The sequence below is a fragment of the Eschrichtius robustus genome, chromosome 5 (assembly GCF_028021215.1).
Source record: "Eschrichtius robustus isolate mEscRob2 chromosome 5, mEscRob2.pri, whole genome shotgun sequence".
Lineage (NCBI taxonomy): Eukaryota > Metazoa > Chordata > Mammalia > Artiodactyla > Eschrichtiidae > Eschrichtius > Eschrichtius robustus.
Window position 1 is genome coordinate 28,620,426 of NC_090828.1, and position 19,548 is coordinate 28,639,973.

At 42.1% G+C, this 19,548-nt stretch overlaps 1 protein-coding gene and 1 pseudogene across 13 annotated transcripts in view; both read left to right on the forward strand.

Annotated features, from left to right (window-relative positions):
- PLEKHM3 (pleckstrin homology domain containing M3) overlaps positions 1–19,548 on the forward strand; it is a 203,709-nt gene that overhangs the window by 67,486 nt on the left and 116,675 nt on the right. The window lies entirely within an intron of this gene.
- Positions 16,791–18,269, forward strand: LOC137764771 (F-box only protein 7 pseudogene; annotated as a pseudogene).

Sequence of the window (19,548 nt, forward strand, 5' to 3'; positions counted from 1 at the left end):
AAGTTTGTAGTAAGAATGAAATGGGTTAAAAGGGCTTGGAACAGGGCCTGGCACATGGTAAGTGCTATATAAGGATTAGCTATTTTTATTATTTGCCCACATAGGACAATAATTACCTGGATAAAGATATCATAGGCATACTTATCAAATTTGCAGCTATCTCAAAACTAGGTTGGACAGCTAATATGTTGAATGAGAGAATCGAGATTCTGAAACAAGCTAGAGGAATGGACCAAACAAGGTGAAATTTAGTAGGGATTAATAGATAGGACTATACTTATATTCAGAAAGTTAAAGGCAAATATAGAAGGTAGGTTCTTCTGGTCTCATGCTCATGTGGGCATGCAGATGAAGCCATGGGGAAGCCAGCATTTGTGCTGTTGTGGCTACACCAAATGCATTCACAAAGCAGGTCCAGAAAGAAGAGAACACATCCTCACTGTGGCCAGACCACACCTGGAGATTTCAGTTATGGATACTGCTCTGGAAGAACAAACAACCACATCTGTTGACACCTGAGAGGATAGTGAAAGGACTAAAAACCATGCCACACAAATGTCACCTGGAATAGGGAGGACACAAGTCGTCTCCACATTATTTGAAGGCTGCCATTTAGAAGAGAAAATAGGCTTACTTTGGGTAATTCCACTGGATCAAAGTAACAGAAATGCCCAGAGTAGAATGGATTTTCCCTTATTGAAGAGGGTTTGATGGCCATGGGTGAAAATGAGTAGAGTGGCAAGAGCCCTGGCCAATGAGACCAGAAGAACCTCAAGGCCAGTCACCTAACTTGTCTGAGCTACGTGTTCTCCTCTGCAGGATGAAGAGATTTATTAATTCAGCCCTTCTGCAAATATTTATTGAAGTTCTACTATGTTCTAAGCACTATGCTTGATGTTTAGTGAACAAGATAATCCCACTATGTGTCCTCACAGAACTTGAAAATTGGAAGCCAATTAAATAAGTAACTATAGCACATGAAGGTCTTTGAGTTTCCTTCCAACACTTCCATCTGTCTGGGATATTTTAGAGGGGATGGTTTTGCTCTGTATGGTCCCTTTTTTATTTCTCATTCTGTGATTCTTTGAATATCTATAGAAGATTAGGGGAAATTAGATTAATGTGGTCCTCCATTTAAATCTCATTTAATAAGTAATACCTTTTTCCTGTGGGTAAGACAATTTAAAACATTAGAAATATCACTTGACTAAGAGGACAGGAGATGAGAATTTTTTTTTTTTATTGACTCTGATGTTTGGCATTGGATAAATTACTTTTTTGCAGTCTAAGTTTCTAGGTCCAGGAAATTCATTTTAAATAAAAATAAATGTATATGAAGAATGTGAATACACACTGAAATAGTACCATGACTACGGAAGAAGAAAAATGTTATATAATTTGGGTTTTGAACTATTTCACATCCTAAAATTCAGAGAGATTTGATCACTTTATATAAGTAGGCCGTTTGATTTTATAGGATATAAATTTGCTTTTTTGATTTATTCCTGGTATTCTCATCATAGAAGTCACATGTTGGTCTTTGATATGTTTCAGAAGAATAAAATCATTTTGAATTTCAGAAGATAGGGATCTTTTGATAGACCTTCCTGAACTTCATAGGCCATAGCTGTGCTATCTTTTTTTTTTTTTTTTTTTTTTTAAAAAGCTGTTCATTTCTCCTAGTCTTTGTTGCTATACTTTGGTCTGGAAAGTTCTTGTCCCTTTTTGTAGCTTCCTTTATGGTTAACATTGTTCTCATCATGTGTTCATTTCCGGCTAAACTTCTAAAGTAAGTGTTAATATACTATTGGACTCTATGTTGAGTTAAAAGTTTCTATTTACTGACCTTTCATTAGGAGGGAAATTGGTCTTGGTGTGGTTTTAGGACAGACTGGGGTAGGTTCTCTTAATTTCTAGCTAAGTTCCTTGAAAAACTAAGCTTTTCATGAAGTCCTAAGAGTAAGAACTACTGGAGAGGTTTTCTAAAATCCATTATACTGCCTAAAAGTAGAAACATACTTAAGTGAAAAACTTGCCATTTTAAAAATACATCCCTAGATAAGGAAATCTGGTAATATCCTAATACCAACTTATTTCTTGCATTAATATTTTCATCTAGTCATTCATTCATTCATTCAACAGACATGGGCCACATACAGTCCCAGAAATTGAGGCATGGGGATAAACTAAAGTTCATTTTAGCAGAAGAAAATATGACTGTAGACAAGACTTTATACCTTGAAATACGCTAATATAGAAAATGTTTTAATTAAATTATATTAATAAAAAACAACATGAAACTCCTTTACATGTTTCAGATGAAAAGTGGAGCAGGCCTGCAAAGCATTGTGCCCTGAAATCAGGGGTGACAGCCAGTGTTTGGGTACAGTTTTGTACTGTGCTTTGTTGAAGACTTGTAGGTGTGAAAAATCCTTTATACCCTTAAAGACTTATTTCCAAGCCTTCCTTGACCACTCTTCCCAAACCCCACTCTAATTCCCCAGGTAAATTTGAGCATTCCTCTTGCTTGACTACACCCACCTCCACTGTCTTGGACCCATGGGCCTATGACTTGTGTCTCACTTTTTTTTTTTTTTTTAAATTAATTAATTATTTATTTATTTATTTTTGGCTGTGTTGGGTCTTCGTTTCTGTGAGGGCTTTCTCTAGTTGCGGCAAGCGGGGGCCACTCTTCATCGCGGTGCGCGGGCCTCTCACTATTGTGGCCTCTTTTGTCGCGGAGCACAGGCTCCATACGCGCAGGCTCAGCAGTTGTGGCTCATGGGCCTAGTTGCTCCGCGGCATGTGGGATCTTCCCAGACCAGGGCTCGAACCCGTGTCCCCTGCATTGGCAGGCGGATTCTCAACCACTGCGCCACCAGGGAAGCCCCTGTGTCTCACTTTTTTGAGGGCAGGACCCCAGCACCTCTCAGACTGTGGTTGGAGCACCATGTGCATCGTGAATCATGAGCTTGATGTGGGGAGCCTTGGTTGGACCCTTTCCTAGACCTGTTGAAGTCAAGATCTCTAGGATCAGGCCTAGAGATTTCACAAACTTTCCAGTTGATTTGCACACATACACAGTTTGAGAAACCACCAGCCTAGCCCATAGAATGTTCTTAGTGAATGGATCAAGTCATATTTCAGTTTTCTCTAGGTTATATAAGCTCATTTCCTTTAACTGTTTCTTCTACATATATTCAACATTTTAACCATTTAGTATCAACCTGCTGATAAGCCCTAGGGTTCCATAGCCTCATTATATTCTGGAAACTACAATGATGTTCTCTTAGGGTTCTACCCAGTGGTGAATACAAATGAAGGAAGTGATTAGCTCAAGTCCTTGACCCACATTTTGGCTTCTTTTTTTAAGACATCCTAATGATATGTTTTTATTTTATACTTGATAAGCATATTTAGTATTTGAATTTTGAAAATAGCTTTTACCTCCCTCACTTTCTTTGCTCCCAGCCTGGTCATCGTTCACATAGATGACTACAGTGGCCTCCTAACCAGGCTTCCTGCTTCCATTCTAACCTTTTCTAAATCTTGTCTTAACTACAGTGAGTATGACCTTATTAAAATTCAGATTGACCCTGGTAGACCTTTCTTTACCATTTTTCAGTGGCTTCCCGCTTCTTTTGACATGAAGACCAGCATTTTTACAATGACCCCCCCCCCCATGATTTGGCCTCTGCCCATCTCCTAACCTTCAACCCTTGCCCTCTTATCACTCTCTCCCACACTGAGTTCCAGCCACACTGACTTCACTCTGTTCCTCAAATGTACCACTTCCTTCCCACTTGCCTCAGAGCCTCTCCATGTGCAGTTGCCTCTCCCTGGAATCTTGCCACCCTCACCACTACCCCCAATGCATTCTTCAGGTCACTACTTAAATATTCCTTTCTCAAGAACACCCTCTCCAACCAACCCTTCAGACTAACTTAGGACCTTTTTAGTTCCCTCTGTTATCATGCTGATCTAATACCTCCAGAAGAGTTTCAGAAAGCAAAGCTTGAATTTGCTGGGCATCAGCAACTATTTGCATAGCATTTACATTCTATTAGAGATTGTAAGTAATCTAGAGATGATTTAAAGTATATGGGAGGCAGCGCGTAGGTTATATGCAAATACTACACCCTTTTATATAAGGGACTTGAACATTTGTGGATTTCGTTATCCACAGGGGGATCCTGGAACCAACACCTCATGGATACTAAGGAATGACTGTATTATTACAGCTTTGTTAGAAAGGATACAAATAAGGAACAGCCAAATGAAGAGACTCAGAGGGCAAGGTCTGGGAGGGCTCCAAACACAGAACTTCCGTGCCCTCTCCCCGTGGAATCAGGGCGCATCTACCCCTCAGCACACCAATGTGTTCATCAACCAGGATGTTCCACAGAGCTTCAGTGTCCAGAGTTTTTATTGGGGTTTCATTATATAGGCACGACTGATTGAATCATTGACTTTGGAATTGAACTCAATCTCCAGCTCCCATTCCCTCCCCCAGAGGTCAGGCAGGCTCGTAGTCCCAAGTCTCTAATCCTGTGGTTGATCATTCTGGTGACCACCCCCCATCCTGAAGCTATTTCGTGGTCCACCAGGACTTACTTCATTAGCATTAACTCAACTGTGATCCAAGGGGCTCGTGAATAATAAAGATACCTGTGTCACTGAGGAAATTCCAAGGGTTTTAGAAGCTCCCTGCCAGGAACTAGGAAGAAAGACCAGATAATTTTTTATGATACAACAGCTCAGGATATTGAGTGGGCCATTTCCACAGCAAAAATAGAACTTGGATGAAAAGAGGATGTGACATTGTGGTTGCCCCTCAGAGAGTGAGGAAGGTATGGCCTACTGACCCTGTTCCCTCATTTCTGGTGAGCTACTGGTGGGTGCCTTCCAGCACTGACTGCATCTGCCAGGGGAGGGGAGATTTCTGGTGGTATCTTCCTGGATCTCTCTGGAACTGATCAGCTTCAGAAGCAGATAAGAAACTGGCCGGCCTTGGGCTGCCCAGCCTGGCTACAGCCCTCCCAGAGCCCCAGCTCAGGGTGGTGGGGTGATGGACATGTCCAGTGACTTTGTGATTCCTGCTCTCTCACCCAGGTACCACTCTCATATCTTGGTTTAAAGTAGAGTGTTTCCTTTTTAAATGGCTATAAATAAAAATGATCAACAAAATTAATTTTATGTATTACCTTTAACTGAAAATAATCTAGTTTATGCTATACACAACTTCTAGACATGGGAGCTAGGGTTCCAAAACCAAAGACATGTAGGCTTGTATCAGTTTCCAAAGAGTGAAAAATCACATTCTTTTTTAAATCCAGCTTTATTGAGACATAATTCACAAGTAACATTGTGTAATGTTAAGGTGTACAATGTGATGATCTGATATATGTGTATATTGTGAAATGATTGCCACAGAAAGGTTAGTTAACCTATCCATCACCTCACAGTTACTTTTTTCTTTCTTTTTTTTTTTTTTGGTGGTGAGAACTTTTAACATCTACTCTTTTAGCAACTTTCAAGTATACAGTACAGTATTATCAACTATAGTCATCATCATTCTAACCAGGTCTGTCCTGGTATACCAAAGGTTGTGTCTTGTCCATATTTTTTTCAGTAATGTAAATAAATCATGTGGGGCTGAACCAAAAGCTTTGCTAAAAGTCACTTTCCCCCTTAAATCACCAGGCCCATACCTCTGACACAGAGGATAGACTTAGTTTGAAAGCCTTGGTCTCTTTCTTCCTTTACCAATAAAGATGTTCTTCTCAACCCCCAGAGTTTTAGAGACCAGACAAAATAATAGACACATGATTTGGTGGCTGGGAAGCATCCAGACTCAGTAGGATAAGTAATAAATTAGGAGCACAAGAGCCTGGTCTTCTGTTTACAGCCCTGCTACTGATTTATTTTACAGCCTCAAGCTAGCCTTTTCACAGCCTTGCAGGTCAGCATCTTTGACACTACAACTTGAGGGACGATGAAACTGTCTTGACTATGTACAATTCAAATGTTACAAAATGTCAGTTGCACCCAAAGTGCCAAATATTATATATCACTGCATTTTACCCCCCAGAAAACATGGGGGGGGGGAGGTTCTCTCTTGGATGAAGAGAGGTCTTGTTGTGACCTAAAAATGGATGGGAAACCTTTAGGAAAATGATATTTCTCATCTGCTGTTAGGATGAAGAATTTTAACTGAGTAAAAGGTGTCCAATAATGTGGGGGATTTCCTGGCTACCCCTTGAGCCCAGCTGTCCTGTATGACCCTCTTCTTAATGATCTTCACCCACCAACAGGCATGCTCTGGTTTCCTGATTACCTCCCTCTTTCCTGCCCACTCCCATCATTGGATCCTGCCTGTCTGAGCCGTCATCCGTATAGAGGCTTTACAGGGTTAATAAGTCATGCTTCTTCATTCTGCTTCTAGGGGTCAGGAGGATGGGGATCAAGATATCGCATGCATCGCTCATAGATCACATGTAATATTATATAATGGACCCTTAAATTAGATAGACTTATTCATGTGGTCACAACTGGAGTCCCTAAGGCCATGTCCTCTTGCCATAGCAGACAGAAAAACTGCTCCCTGCAGGCCAGCTGACGTGCCAAGGTCCTTCTTCTAAACTCCCTGGTCAGATACCTCATTTTTTTATCTGTGAGGAGCGCTGGATAAGCAATGGGGAAAGAAGCTGGGAATATTACTCTAGGAAGTTCCGCTCAAATGGCACTTGAAGACCAGGGAACAGACGTTTCCTACTTGAAGGTGTTGTGTGCTTTTTTTTTTTTTTCCAGTGTCCATAAATAAAAGTTTTATTGGCACACAGCCGCACTCATTCATTTATGTACTGTCTGTGGTTGCTTCTGAGTTGTAGGTGTTTCTTTGTGTCTTGCCTACCAGCTCTAAATATCCTGACACAAGCAACCTGTCTTCTTCAAGTATGAAACATATGGTTAAAAGATCAGCCTTGGTGGCGGTTGCAAACCTGTGTTTTTAGAGAGACAGGAAAAGTTGGAAAGCAGGCCAAAGAAGGCATAAGGGGAAGAGTAGGTAAAGAAAGTAGACCAAGGCAGTGCCTAAATCTTCTAGAACATAAAGGATTTGGTGTGGGGTGAAAATGCCGGAATTCAGCGCGGACTTAAAGGAAGCTGATGAAAGTGATTTTTTTTTTTACTTTGAGGCCGTTCCTAGTACTATTCGGATCCACTCTCCTGACTTTAATTTTATCAAATTGTTGTCATTACTAAAATAGCTCAAGTAGAAATTACTCTAAGAGATGCTGTCAGGGTTTCTTCGGAGGTTTCAGCAAAGAAGAGGAAAGGTTGTGTTTTAAAGATACTGTAAAGTTCAAAGAGATGAGACTCTCACAAAATAAGGAGAGACAAACAAGCATTGAGAATGGAGAGTAACGTGGAAGAGAAGTCAGAGGGGACCCTGGTGAGACAGTGTGTGTGACAGAAGCTACAGTCCAGACGAGGCTGATGTACGTGGAGCCGTCTGTATACACACTGGAAGGAAACGTAAGGTCCAGAACAGAAAGGAAAGGCAGGTGCTTTTCAAGTAAATCAAAAAGATAATCTGAACTTCCAAGCCAATAAGAGGTTATTGACCTTTCAAAGCAATCATAATAGAGGTGCAACTGGGGAATCACGAAAAGAGTTAGTGGTGGTTTAATATAATGTTAAATACCAAGGGAAATCACTGTAGAAAGAACATAATTGGGACACACGATGGATCCTATGTGAGGAAAAAGGGTTCAGAGCAGGGCTGAGATTAGGGTGAGGGGAGTGAGGCGCTTGTTTGGGGCACAGAATTTAAGGGAATGCCAAAAAAAAAAAACAGAAACAAAACTAAACCCTCAGTAACCAAGATAAATATTATTTTAATGTAATATTATTTAAAAATCAAAATTAATCCCCAAAAAATCCATGATGAACAAGTAAAAAATCTTTAATAGAGATAGGATCAGTATGATGGATTTTTCCTTTTGCCTCAGGCTCTAATATGGTTCAGAGGAACATTCCAGTAAGACAGTTTACTTAAGAAGATGTCTTCCTCCAAAGCTTTCAACATGTAAGTTCCAAGTTGCTCAGCCCAACATTCGCTTTGTTAATGTTGAGGGTGGTGAGGTTGACCTCCCTTTTCTGTCTAGGATTGCAGGGGTGCCAGATGGAATCCTGGTACTTCCATGTTTAAGATAGAACTGAAGGGGGAGGGTGTGTAAGCTGTGACACAGGAGCATTATTCCACCACCGGCAGCCTGCATGTCTAAAATAATCAGCTTAGTTTGGCCCCTTCTGTTTCTGCCATTGTTTTTCAAGTAAGGGTTATTGGTAGCAAGTGTTTCACCAGAAGGATTAATTTATGAAGAGAAGAGCCCCAGGCTTGGAGCAGATGTTACTCGCAGGTAGTCTAGTAGATGGTGGTGCAGTGTGGACAAGGCCTCTCTTTGGAGGCACCTCTTTTGTCTAAACTAACCTAGCAGCATGAATCATTTTCTTTAGATAAGAAAGCAGAGCTGGTGAAAGGGCTTTTCCTCCTCATAATAGATGGTATATCCATCGCTTGCAGAGAAAAGTGACTAAGTAGGGTCAGTACACGGACCTTTTATCTTGCCCTCTTGTCTTTGTGCTGTTGCAGGGTTTCTCAACAGTGGCACTATTGACATTTGGGGCCAGATAATCCTTTGTTGTGGGAGGCTGTCCTGTGCATTGAGGGATGTTTAGCAACATCCCTGGCCTGCATCCATTAGGTGCCAGTAGCTACCCCCACTCACCCTTTTGTGGCAACCAAACATGTCCCAAATTACAAATGTCCCCTGTTGGGACAAACATCTCCCCTGGTTGAGAACCACTGTGCTACCAAGAAACAAGGGCAACCAACTATGTCTCCTCTTCCTCACTTCTTTATAAAGTAGTAAGTGTCTTCTACTGAAATGCATGTTGATTATTTCGTACCATCTAATGGTTTGTAATGAGACCTCAGCCTCTTAATGGGTAGGTTTAAGTAAAAGTACTAGGTTATAGTAATAGAACTCTCACCGACCAACATTCAGTATAAATATATCAGATGCTTTCAGTCACAAGTAACAGAAGATTGAATTCAAATTGATTTGTACAATAAAGGGGAATTATTCTCAACCGGCTGAGTTTTAGGCGTCAATTGATCTGCCAGTTCAAATTTTTTGAACTATTTTTTTTTAATTTAATGCTTCAAACAGTATTTTCTCATTTAAACCACCCGCCCCTTCTGACTGATAGATTTCTCATATAACGGTCACAGGCTCAAAATGTCATGGGCCTCTTTGACAATCCCCTTGCCATGCTCTCCCCATGAATCGCCTACCAAATCGTTTGCACTTTATCTTCCAGTATCGCCTTCTTTTTCCCCCTACCTGCTCCCAAGCCCACTGCCTACCCAAGCTCAGGCCAGGGCAGTAACTTATCGACTGGTTCTCTCCCCTCCCAGTGTTTTCTTGCCAATTAATCTTTCCAAAGCGCAGATTGCTGTTCTGCTTCTAACAACTCTAGCTGTTCCTGTATCTTACTCGTTAATACTCATCCCGTATTGATTAATAAGGACTTCTGCCCTGAGCATTCGGGAGTCTTATGTTCAGTTTACCATTCCAAGCTCTTTTCCCGACACCCCTCTAGTTACAGTGAGCTTCAGACAACTAGAATAGTCAATGTTTTCCAAATGAGCTTCCATTTTTCTGACTTGAGCCTTCCTTTTCCAAAATCTCTTTTTTTCTTCAAGGCCCAGCTCAAATGCCCCTATGTCTACACAGCCTTCCTCGATCTCTACAATTAGAGCGACTGCTTCCTCCTTTGCTCATCTCTTACTGTCTTCTACTTGCCACCTTACAGATTTGTATTCTTGCCCCCCTTCACCCTTCATATGCAGAGGAGATGCTGATGCTTGTGAGGTCCAAGGCTGAATGCATTGATGAACTAAATTGTGTTCTTGTGTATAATTGATTCATATTTTCTGTGCTTGTCATATTGTCATCCACAAGGAGACAATTTATGTGATATCTTCCGTATGGAGATAGCTACGTGGAAATTCACCTATATAGTTCATTGTTGTTCCTCATAAAGTGCCATATCAGGTGTTTCATCTAGGTCCTACCTTTTTCACTAGATGTACAACCGTGGACAGAATTACTGTATCACCCTCTGTCTCAGTTTCTTCATCTGTAAAATGGGGATAATACCTACCTCACAGAATGATAAGAGAATTAAATGAATGTGTGTGTGTGTGTGTGTGTGTGTATGTAAAGTGCTTATAACAGAACCTGGCATATAGTAAGCACTATGTTAGTATTTGTTTATCCATTTTCCTATTTATGTATTATTTCCATTTTAAATTTCTTACCATTTTCTTGAAAGTCCTTAGGAAAAGAACAGCCAGGCATAGAAGTTAATGAGAAACCCTAAGAGGAAAACAAGTATGAAAAAAATACTAAATTTAGACTGATTTAAATATACTAGATATGGAATTTATAACATTTCTTATTAAACTTATCTTACACTACTCTAAATACTGGTATTGAAGCATCTTATCATAAGAAAAATTAAAAGTAACTCAACAATTCAAAACATTTCTTTGGAAATGAAAATCCGTGTCACAGATCATTATAACTCGCTGTAGCTATTTAGTAGATAGAAAAGCAGTCAGAATCTCTCAAACAGTGCACATATTTACTTACTTGCCTTAGCAAAAATCAAGATTTACTGCCTTTCAAGATAAATTTTGACTAAATATTGACTCTAGGTTCTCAATCATTGTTTACCTGAAAGACCAATAAATCTTGACACTTCTCAACTTGAGTTGGAGTCTACTTGGTATTTATTCATTTGTTTCATACGATTTATAATCTTAATAACAACATACCATGAAATTAAACAAATAAACATTATAGAGTGTAGCAAGAGCAGAAAGTCTTTAGTTTCTATTTTTTTTTCTTTTTTTCTTTTGCTGCAGAAGCTTTATTGTTTCCATTTGGTCCACAGCTCGGGAGAGGGCTCCAGGGTGGTTAAAAAAACTGCCTAGTGGCTGCAGGGGGCAGAAGTTCTGACACCAGGGGCATGCAGAGGGGTCCTTCAAAGTCCACTGGGCTCTGGAGGCTCCTAGTCCTGTTGCAGGGTGAGCCTTCTAAGGGATGCTCACCCAGTCCTGCCTGCGGAGGTTAGTCACGTGCAGTGCATCTCCTTGATGAGTTTCACCTCCTCATCTAGGAAGTGGCTCTCCAGATGTCACAGTGATGGAGGCCTGTGCCAGCAGAACCCAGGGCCCGCAGATCCCACAGGGCCTAGTTCAGGGTCTTCTCCAGGGTTTCACTCCACTCCTCTTGGGAGGGCTTCTGCATGTTCTGGAGGAGGGTGCAGCCGCCACACTAATTTTGCATCTTGAAGAGACGCTCAGTGCCCTCGTGCTTCTCCTGAGCCAATTCACAGAAGTGGCTTACACCTCCAGAGCCACAGCGTCGCAGTGGAACTAGAGGCTCAAAGAGAGGTGGGTGCAGGAGGCCCGCAGATGGCTGACCAGTCAGTTGACAGCGGCCTCTACCTCGCTGGAATAATTCTGACGAATCTGGTTGGGATTAAGGAGCTAACCACAAAAAACGGTGTCGGCTGGTCCCGGAGACAGAGGATGGCGAGGGTCCCAAGGGTCGCGACTAGAAAGGAGGTTGGAGAGTGGTCAGAGACAGGAAGAAGGGGTGTCCCTGCGTCTGTTCCATCCAGACATTGTCAAAATGAGACAGATCTGTGAGACCACCAGTGTGCTGCCTGTATTTTCAGTCAGCAGTGATTACCTGACATGATTTTTCTCTTCATTTCTTACTTAAACATAGCGCCTCTAGCTCTGTTAATACAACATGCAAATCGAAACTGACTTAGCAATTTAAATATTCATTGTGGGGGGTAAAAAAAACCCTCAACTAACAGCTTGTAGAATACTTTCAAATTTTAAACCAATTAGTGTTCAGATTAGGTTTTTTTAAAGATCTTTCTTTGGTTGCCGTAGTCCTGCAAGTATAGTCAAGCAATACGTGATTATACTTGTAGATGACCTCTGTCTTGGACAGTTGATGTCTGTTGGTCTCAGTTGCCTCTGTCTGTCTCTCTAGATATAATGTGCCACTGAATAATCACTGTGTCCAGGCGCAGTGCTCATACTTTACAAGCCTAACATTTGCCATCTTGCTGTAATGAAACGAAAATTCCTTAATTAGTTACATCCATAACTTCAGAGGAGTTATTTACTTATGTTCTTAAGGACATAGCTGTCCTAGCAACAGCTACGGTCCATTCTACAAGTGCCACGTTAAATTATCCTAAATGTGTGTCAGCCACAGTAGGAACAGTTTCCTTCCGAGTGTTACTTATACTTTTTAACGTGTCAGCCATCTGACTGTGTAGCCCAACTTTTTGAGTCTAACTTTTGATCAACAATGAGAGACAATTTCTCTTTACAATCTCTCACTGCCCTGAAAGTCATTTATAGACAAACGTAAAATGAAGCCCACCAGAAGAAAATTCTTTTCTGATGAACAGAAATGAATTTCAGTATAGCTTTGGAAGCAACCAGTCAGTACATTTTAGGATTGTATTTGAGTATGTGTATTCCCTCCCAAACTTGAAGTTTTCACCCCCTGGGAAGAGAATTCCCTACCAGAGGACTTAAAACCTTATAGAGAAAATAATTTTGAAGTATTGCTCTCCAAAGTTGAGACCATATGCCAAAGAGACCATCAGCAGTGTGCCATACTAGTCACATGAGCAATTAGAGGTAGAACACAATTGATTTTTCTTGATTTCCTGTTTTCTTCCTTTAGTTCCATTTGAGATGCTTGTGGATACTATTTTCCTTATAACAGACAAAACGCATACTCAGAGGCATTTGTTTTCATGTGCCGATTCTCCAATCCAAATACTTAATGTCTGGGACTTCCCTGGTGGCGCAGTGGTTAAGAATCCGCCTGCCAATGCAGGGGACACGGGTTCCATCCCTGGTCCGGGAAGATCCCACGTGCCGCAGAGCAACTAAGCCCGTGCGCCACAACTACTGAGCCTGCGCTCTAGAGCCCACTAGCTACAACTACTGAGCCCGCGTGCCGCAACTACTGAAGCCCACATGCCTAGAGCCCATGCTCCGCAACGAGAAGCCACCACAATGAGAAGCCCAAGCACTGCAACGAAGAGTAGCCCCTGCTCGCCACAACTAGAGAAAGCCCGCGCACAGCAATGAAGACCCAACGCAGCCAAAAATAATTATAAAAAAAATTAAAAATTAAAAAATTAAAATGTCAAATACTTCATGTCTTAATTGATTTTATGACTAAGTAGATATCTCCTACTTTATGGGTCACCACCTGGTCCCAAAGATGTAGAGTAACTTGGATGCTTGAGACAGGAGAAAGTTTTGCATCACTTATTTCTAAGTAGGTGTTTCTCAGTGTCCCTCACCCTTGCCCTCTTCCTGTTACAATTATGTAGAACTATGTAGCCTCGGTTCCACCTGTGTTAACTTGTGAACACACGTGTGATCAGTCTCACCTGCCAGCTCCTTCCCCTCCTATAGAGGAGGATGCAAGTCTGGGGCCCAGGTTTGCTTTGCTTCAACTTCCCTTAGTGGATACCAAAGCTACCTTGCAAAAATTCCTTCTGCCCTGTGTCCAACAATCCTTTGTTTAAACACCGTGCCCAGCTTTGTGCTAATCTTAGGCTCATTAAACAGAATTTTCTGCTGTATACCCAATGTGACACCTTATTTTATTTTATTTTATTTTTTAACATCTGACGCCTTATTTTAAAAAGTACTTACTCAACATTTACTTAATGAGCCAATAGTTATAGACTGTAAGCTAGGAAAGCTAAGTTCTTTATGACTTTCCCCCCTAATTCTTGTAAAACAAGAAGTCATTGAAATCCCCATTTCCATTTTCCTTCATCTTGGAACATCTGATCCCCTGGGCACATGATCAGGCTCCAGGCCTTCAGTCAACATTTGCCCAGCGCTCCCCACAGCTCACTGTCTCCCACCAGAACACTGGGTGGGAGGGGGGAGGCAGGGACAGGGCCGTCCCCTTCCCCTCCCATGGCCGTTGCTCCTTACCCAGCGTGCACAGTAGAAGAGGGATTGAAATTTGCCAGTTTTATTTTGTCTATTTTAACAGAGCAAATGAAAATTTGTCCTCTCACTCTCTTTCTCTTCTTTCCTCTCTCTCTCTTTCTCTTCTTTCCTCTCTTTTAGAAAGGCACCTTCTCTTCTCTCTATTTGCCCCTGTTCTCTTCTTAGATCATTTCTTCCTTCCAAATACAAAGTCCTGGATTTCCCTTACCAAATGAGGTGGAGGGGGTAGCGTGGCTGGCCACACTTAGGAAGCATTGGATGCGTTCTTTCCCTAGTGAGAGAGAATCACCTGGACGCAGACACAGCTCTTGTTACTTTTCTGTTGTGCCCATGAATTTTCCACCTGCTGGCGGGTGGTGGGGAGGAGGGCTGTCGTTGGGAGCCAGGAAGTAGAGAGAGGTGGTTGGCTTCTCCTCAAGATCTCAGCTTCAGTAACATCTCATTGCAGCCAATTGAGCTAACTAGGTACCCTCGTTAGAAGAAAGACTGTACCCTTGTCGAGAATTATGCCAACATTTCTGCTTCAACCCCCAGCAACAGATTCTTTTGGGTGTCTATAGTGAAAGGCCCCTTGGGAAATGGACTGTACAAGCAGCAAATAGGATTTTGGTTAAATGGTGACATTTGTTTCCCAAAGTATATCAGAAGGGAAGCTAAGCTCTTCAGAGCGTGTGTTCATTAAAGATTTGAAGTGGGGTGGGAAGCAATAAAAAAAAAAAAAAAAAAAAGGCCAGTGGGTTCTCTTGTGAGATAGTTTTTTGTTCCTATGAATTGAATACACTCTCTGAAAAGTTTCAAAAAGAGACCGAGAGGAATGTTTTTGCTTTGATCCTACATGTGGAGTGTTCCCTACTACAAATGCCTTTTAATTTAGAAACATTGTTGAAAAGTCTGTTTGAAAGTACATGAAAATATAATATGTAAATAAGTTCTAATTAGTTATTTCAATTAATTATTTTTTGTCTCTGCTTTGCAGCTCTGTTTTTCTCCTCATAATGTCACTTGTCAGAATCCAGCTTTGGCCTCCTCCAAAAAATGTGTTTTTCTAACGGTCATTATTAAGAAAACACACTTTTCCCCCTCGGGTTGAAAACCTCACAGTGATTAAGTAAAATCCCAGGTTGTGTATCTTTATGGGGAATTGTTTCAGACAGTTTTAGTCTATGATTTGCTAGTAGGATATTAAAGAGAGAAATCTTGCAGTTAATTGAAAGAACGGGTGTCTCCTTCTTCAAATAAATGGTATGTGTTGTTTTTTAGAAAATGAATCTACACCAGGCCACTGACTGGCCTCTAATCTTCTTTCCTGACCATTCTATGTTCTTTCAATGACAAATGCATTGGATTTGGAGATTAAAAGTTTTAATTCTTTCTAAGTCAAATAAGATGCTTCTCAGTGGGGACAGTGAATGCTCTGGAAAAAATGCTGGTAAAATGAACTGTTGTTTCTACATAGTAAATTTTTTGGAAATTGACTAAGAACTTGAAGTGTTGATTTTGGAAGCCTAGAAATTAAACTGTGTGACGAGTTATGAACTTTTCACTTAGCAGTCTGCCCACCCGCTGCACTTTACTTAAATAGAATGAGAATTTTAGAGCTTGGAGGGACCTTTGGAGTCACCTAGAAATCAGGGAACAATCCCCAGCTTTTACCCACCACAGTACCTGGTGGTGGTTGGATGGGTAGAAATGCAGGTTCCTGGGCCCTACCCCAGGTTTACAGAATCAAAATCTCTGGGCCCAGGTTGGAGGTGGGGGAGGGCTACATTTTTCACAAACGTCTCCAGAAAATTCTGATGCTCACTGAATTTGGCAAACCACTGATTTAGGCTAACTCCTTTATTTTGAGGTGAGGAAAGCAGGCCTAGAGAGTTTGATGGGTCAGGCTCACCATGTTCCCTAGGAAAGAGCAAGCTTCCTGACTCTAGGCTTGTGCTTGTCTCTACACCATGTATCCAAAACACTCCTAAGAATGGGGATAGGTTGAAACCTTCTGGGTCATTAGGAGCTATCAAGCTTTAAAACAAAAAAAGGTTTAGTGAGCAAAATCAAGTTTATTTGGGAATATCAGAAGAATTGCAATTCGGGACATGCAAACTGCTGTGAACCACAGGCAGGTGCGGAGAACAAAGGAGAGGAGTAGTTCTATTAGAGAGGAAAGGGGAAGTTGGAAGGAGCTCTTTTGAAGGAAAGTTCATTGGAGGCCTGTGAGTATTCAGGGCTGTGGTGGCTTCTCATTGGCTGGGTTGTTGCTGGGCGAGGAGAAAATCTTCCTTCTTCGTGCTAGGCTGTGTAAAGGAAGCTGCCACACGTGGAATGTGCCTGAGACCTCCCCTTTCAGGGCTTCCTGCCTCCGTTTTGAATGAGGTTTTCCTTTTATTCAGTTTCGTAGGGCGATTTCGGCATCAAGAGTAGGAGAGCATGGTCCTAAATAAGTTATAAAGGTAAAGACACCAAGGACTAGACATATGCGTTTATGTGCTGCTGCTTCTGTCTCAACTAAAATGGGCATGAGAGGCCGGGCGGCGAGCGGGGCATCGGGGGGCCCGCGCTCCTGGACTGCGACGCGCAGGCCGGGCGGCGAGTGGGCGCTGGGGCTGCAGCTTGCGGCTTCCTGGCTCCCGGAGGTCATGGCCTGGCGTCTCGGGGGCTCCGATCCCCTCCAGGTTCTGATACCCGGTTTGCAATTACATTGAACAACAAGGATGCCCTCACTGGAGATGAAGAGACCTTGGCTTCATATGGGATTGTTTCTGGGGACTTGATATGTTTGATTCTTGAAGATGCCTTTGCAGCACCTAACTTACCTTCATCCACAGATTCAGAGCATTCCTCGCTCCAGAATAATGACCAACCCTCTTTGGCCGCCAGCTCCAGTCAGTCCAGCATGCAGGATGAACAACTGCGTGATTCATTCCAAGGACAGGCAGCCCAATCTGATGTCTGGAATGATGGCAGTAGGTCAGGGCCTAGTCAAAATTTTGAAGCTGAGTCAATTCCAGATGTTGTGGATATGGAAGAGGGCACAGGTTTCTATCCCTCAGAACCAATGCTCTGCAGCGAATCGGTGGAAGGGCAAGTGCCACATTCATTAGAGACCCTGTATCAGTCAGCTGACTGTTCTAACCCCAGTGATGCCCTGATAGTATCCATACATCTTCTCGTGTTGGCGTCGGGTTACATACCTCAGGGGACTGAAGCCAAAGCTGTGTCCACGCTGGAGAACTGGAGGTCGGGGGGCGTGTATAAGCTGCAGTACACACATCCTCTCTGCGAGGGTGGCTCTGCTGCTGTCACCTGTGTGCCTTTGGGAAACCTCATCGTCATAAATGCTACACTAAAAATCAACAATGAGATTAGAAGTGTGAAAAGACTGCAGCTGCTGCCAGAATCTTTTATTTGCAAACAGGAATCAGGGGAAAATGTAGCCAAGTCATACAAAGATCTTCAGAAGCTCTCTCGCCTCTTCAAGGACCAGCTGGTGTATCCTCTTCTGGCTTTTACCCGACAAGCACTGAACCTACCAGATGTATTTGGGTTGGTAGTCCTCCCATTGGAGCTGAAACTGCGGATCTTCTGACTTTTGGTTGTTCGTTCTGTCCTGTCTTTGTCTGCAGTTTGTCATGACCTCTGTATTGCTTCAAATGACCAACTTCTGTGGAGGTGTGTATATCTGCGGGATTTTCGAGATAATACTGTCAGAGGTCGAGGCACAGATTGGAAAGAACTGTACAAGAAGAGGCACAAACAAAGAAAAGAAGCTCAGAGAGGGCGGCATGTGATGTTCCTGCCATCGTCACCCCACCCCATTCCATCCTACCCCAACCCCTTGCACCCCAGGCCTTTTCCTCCCAGTTCTCTCCTTCCTCCAGGAATTATTGGTGGTGAATATGATGAAAGACTAACCCTTCCTTATGTTGGGGATCCAATGATTTCACTCATCCCTGGGCCTGGGGAGACACCCAGACAGTTCCCTCCACTCAGACCACGTTTTGACCCCATCGGCCCCCTTCCAGGACCTAACCCCATCTTGCCAGGGCGAGGTGGCCCCAATGACAGATTTCGCTTAAGACCTAGCAGGGGTCGGCCAACTGACAACCGGCTACCATTCATGTGACTGGTTTGTAATCTCACTCTGGAGCTTGTTTTGGTTTTGTTTTTTTTAAACTATGGACGTCATCTTGTTGGGGTACTATCTCTAGTGTTTTCTGATTGTGGTGGTGAGAAATGCACTCACAGAAGCCTTTTGGTAGGTATATTTAAAGCTCCAGGGGTGGTGTGGCCCAAAGGTTACTGCATGACAGGGTTGGCCTTGGGAATAGTTGGTTCCTGACATCCCCTCTCTGAATTACCCTCTAGAATGAAGGTTAGACATTGATAATGTTCTGCACCTGAATAAAAAAAAATTAAGTGTGAAAAAAAAATAATAATAAAATAAAATGCGCATGAACCCTAGCCGTGTTCTCTCAGCCTTTCTCTCTTTTATGAGCCTGGAGACCTGTGCAAAGTAGTGAGGATGTTTAGCCTGTTTAGTTGAACCCTCACCATGTTAGGCTTTGGGCCTGTGTGCCCGGTTGATATACACATTTGTAGGCTATATGCTTTCTTAAAATGCACATTTGTGGGGGTGGGATAGGGAGGGGGGAGGGAGACGCAAGAGGGAGGAGATATAGGGATATATGTATATGTATAGCTGATTCACTTTGTTATACAGCAGAAACTAACACACCATTGTAAAGCAATTATACTCCAATGAAGATGTTAAAAAAAATGCACATTTGTGTGTTTTAATATTGCCTATATATGCTGCATCTAGGAGATTATAATAAAGTCATTAAAAGTTACAGAATAATAAACCCAGTAGGACCTACTAAAGCATATATAAACATTCAGCAAATGCTTGCTGTTTATTATATCCAAAATGCAAACAAGCAAAAAACTAAAATAACTTAAATTTATTTTTGCAGTGTTTTATGGTGAGAGTTTCAGCTGTAATGATGATCCTGAATTTCTATAAGATCACGCTCATTTTCTGAATCATTAGGGAAGACTGAATTCTATTCATTGTCACTTCAGTGTTAAGTCAGTTTCACTGTCCACTGAATTTTGGAAACAGTGTCGCAGTGTCTAAAATGTGTCAAGTTCTACTCAACTCTGTTTCACAGTCCATCTATGAACGTGTCTAATGTGTAATTCTTAGAAGGGGCAACATATTTGCACAGGGATATTCACCAAAGTAGGCTGTTTTCAAGAGGCAGGTGACCAGGTTAGGAGGATCAATTCCAGAATAGCTCTGGGAAATTAAAATCTCTTTATATGCATGAGGGTGTTTATGTGCCAGATAATATTCAGTTTATTGTCTCTTCGACATAAACATTTATTGCTGGTCTATCATA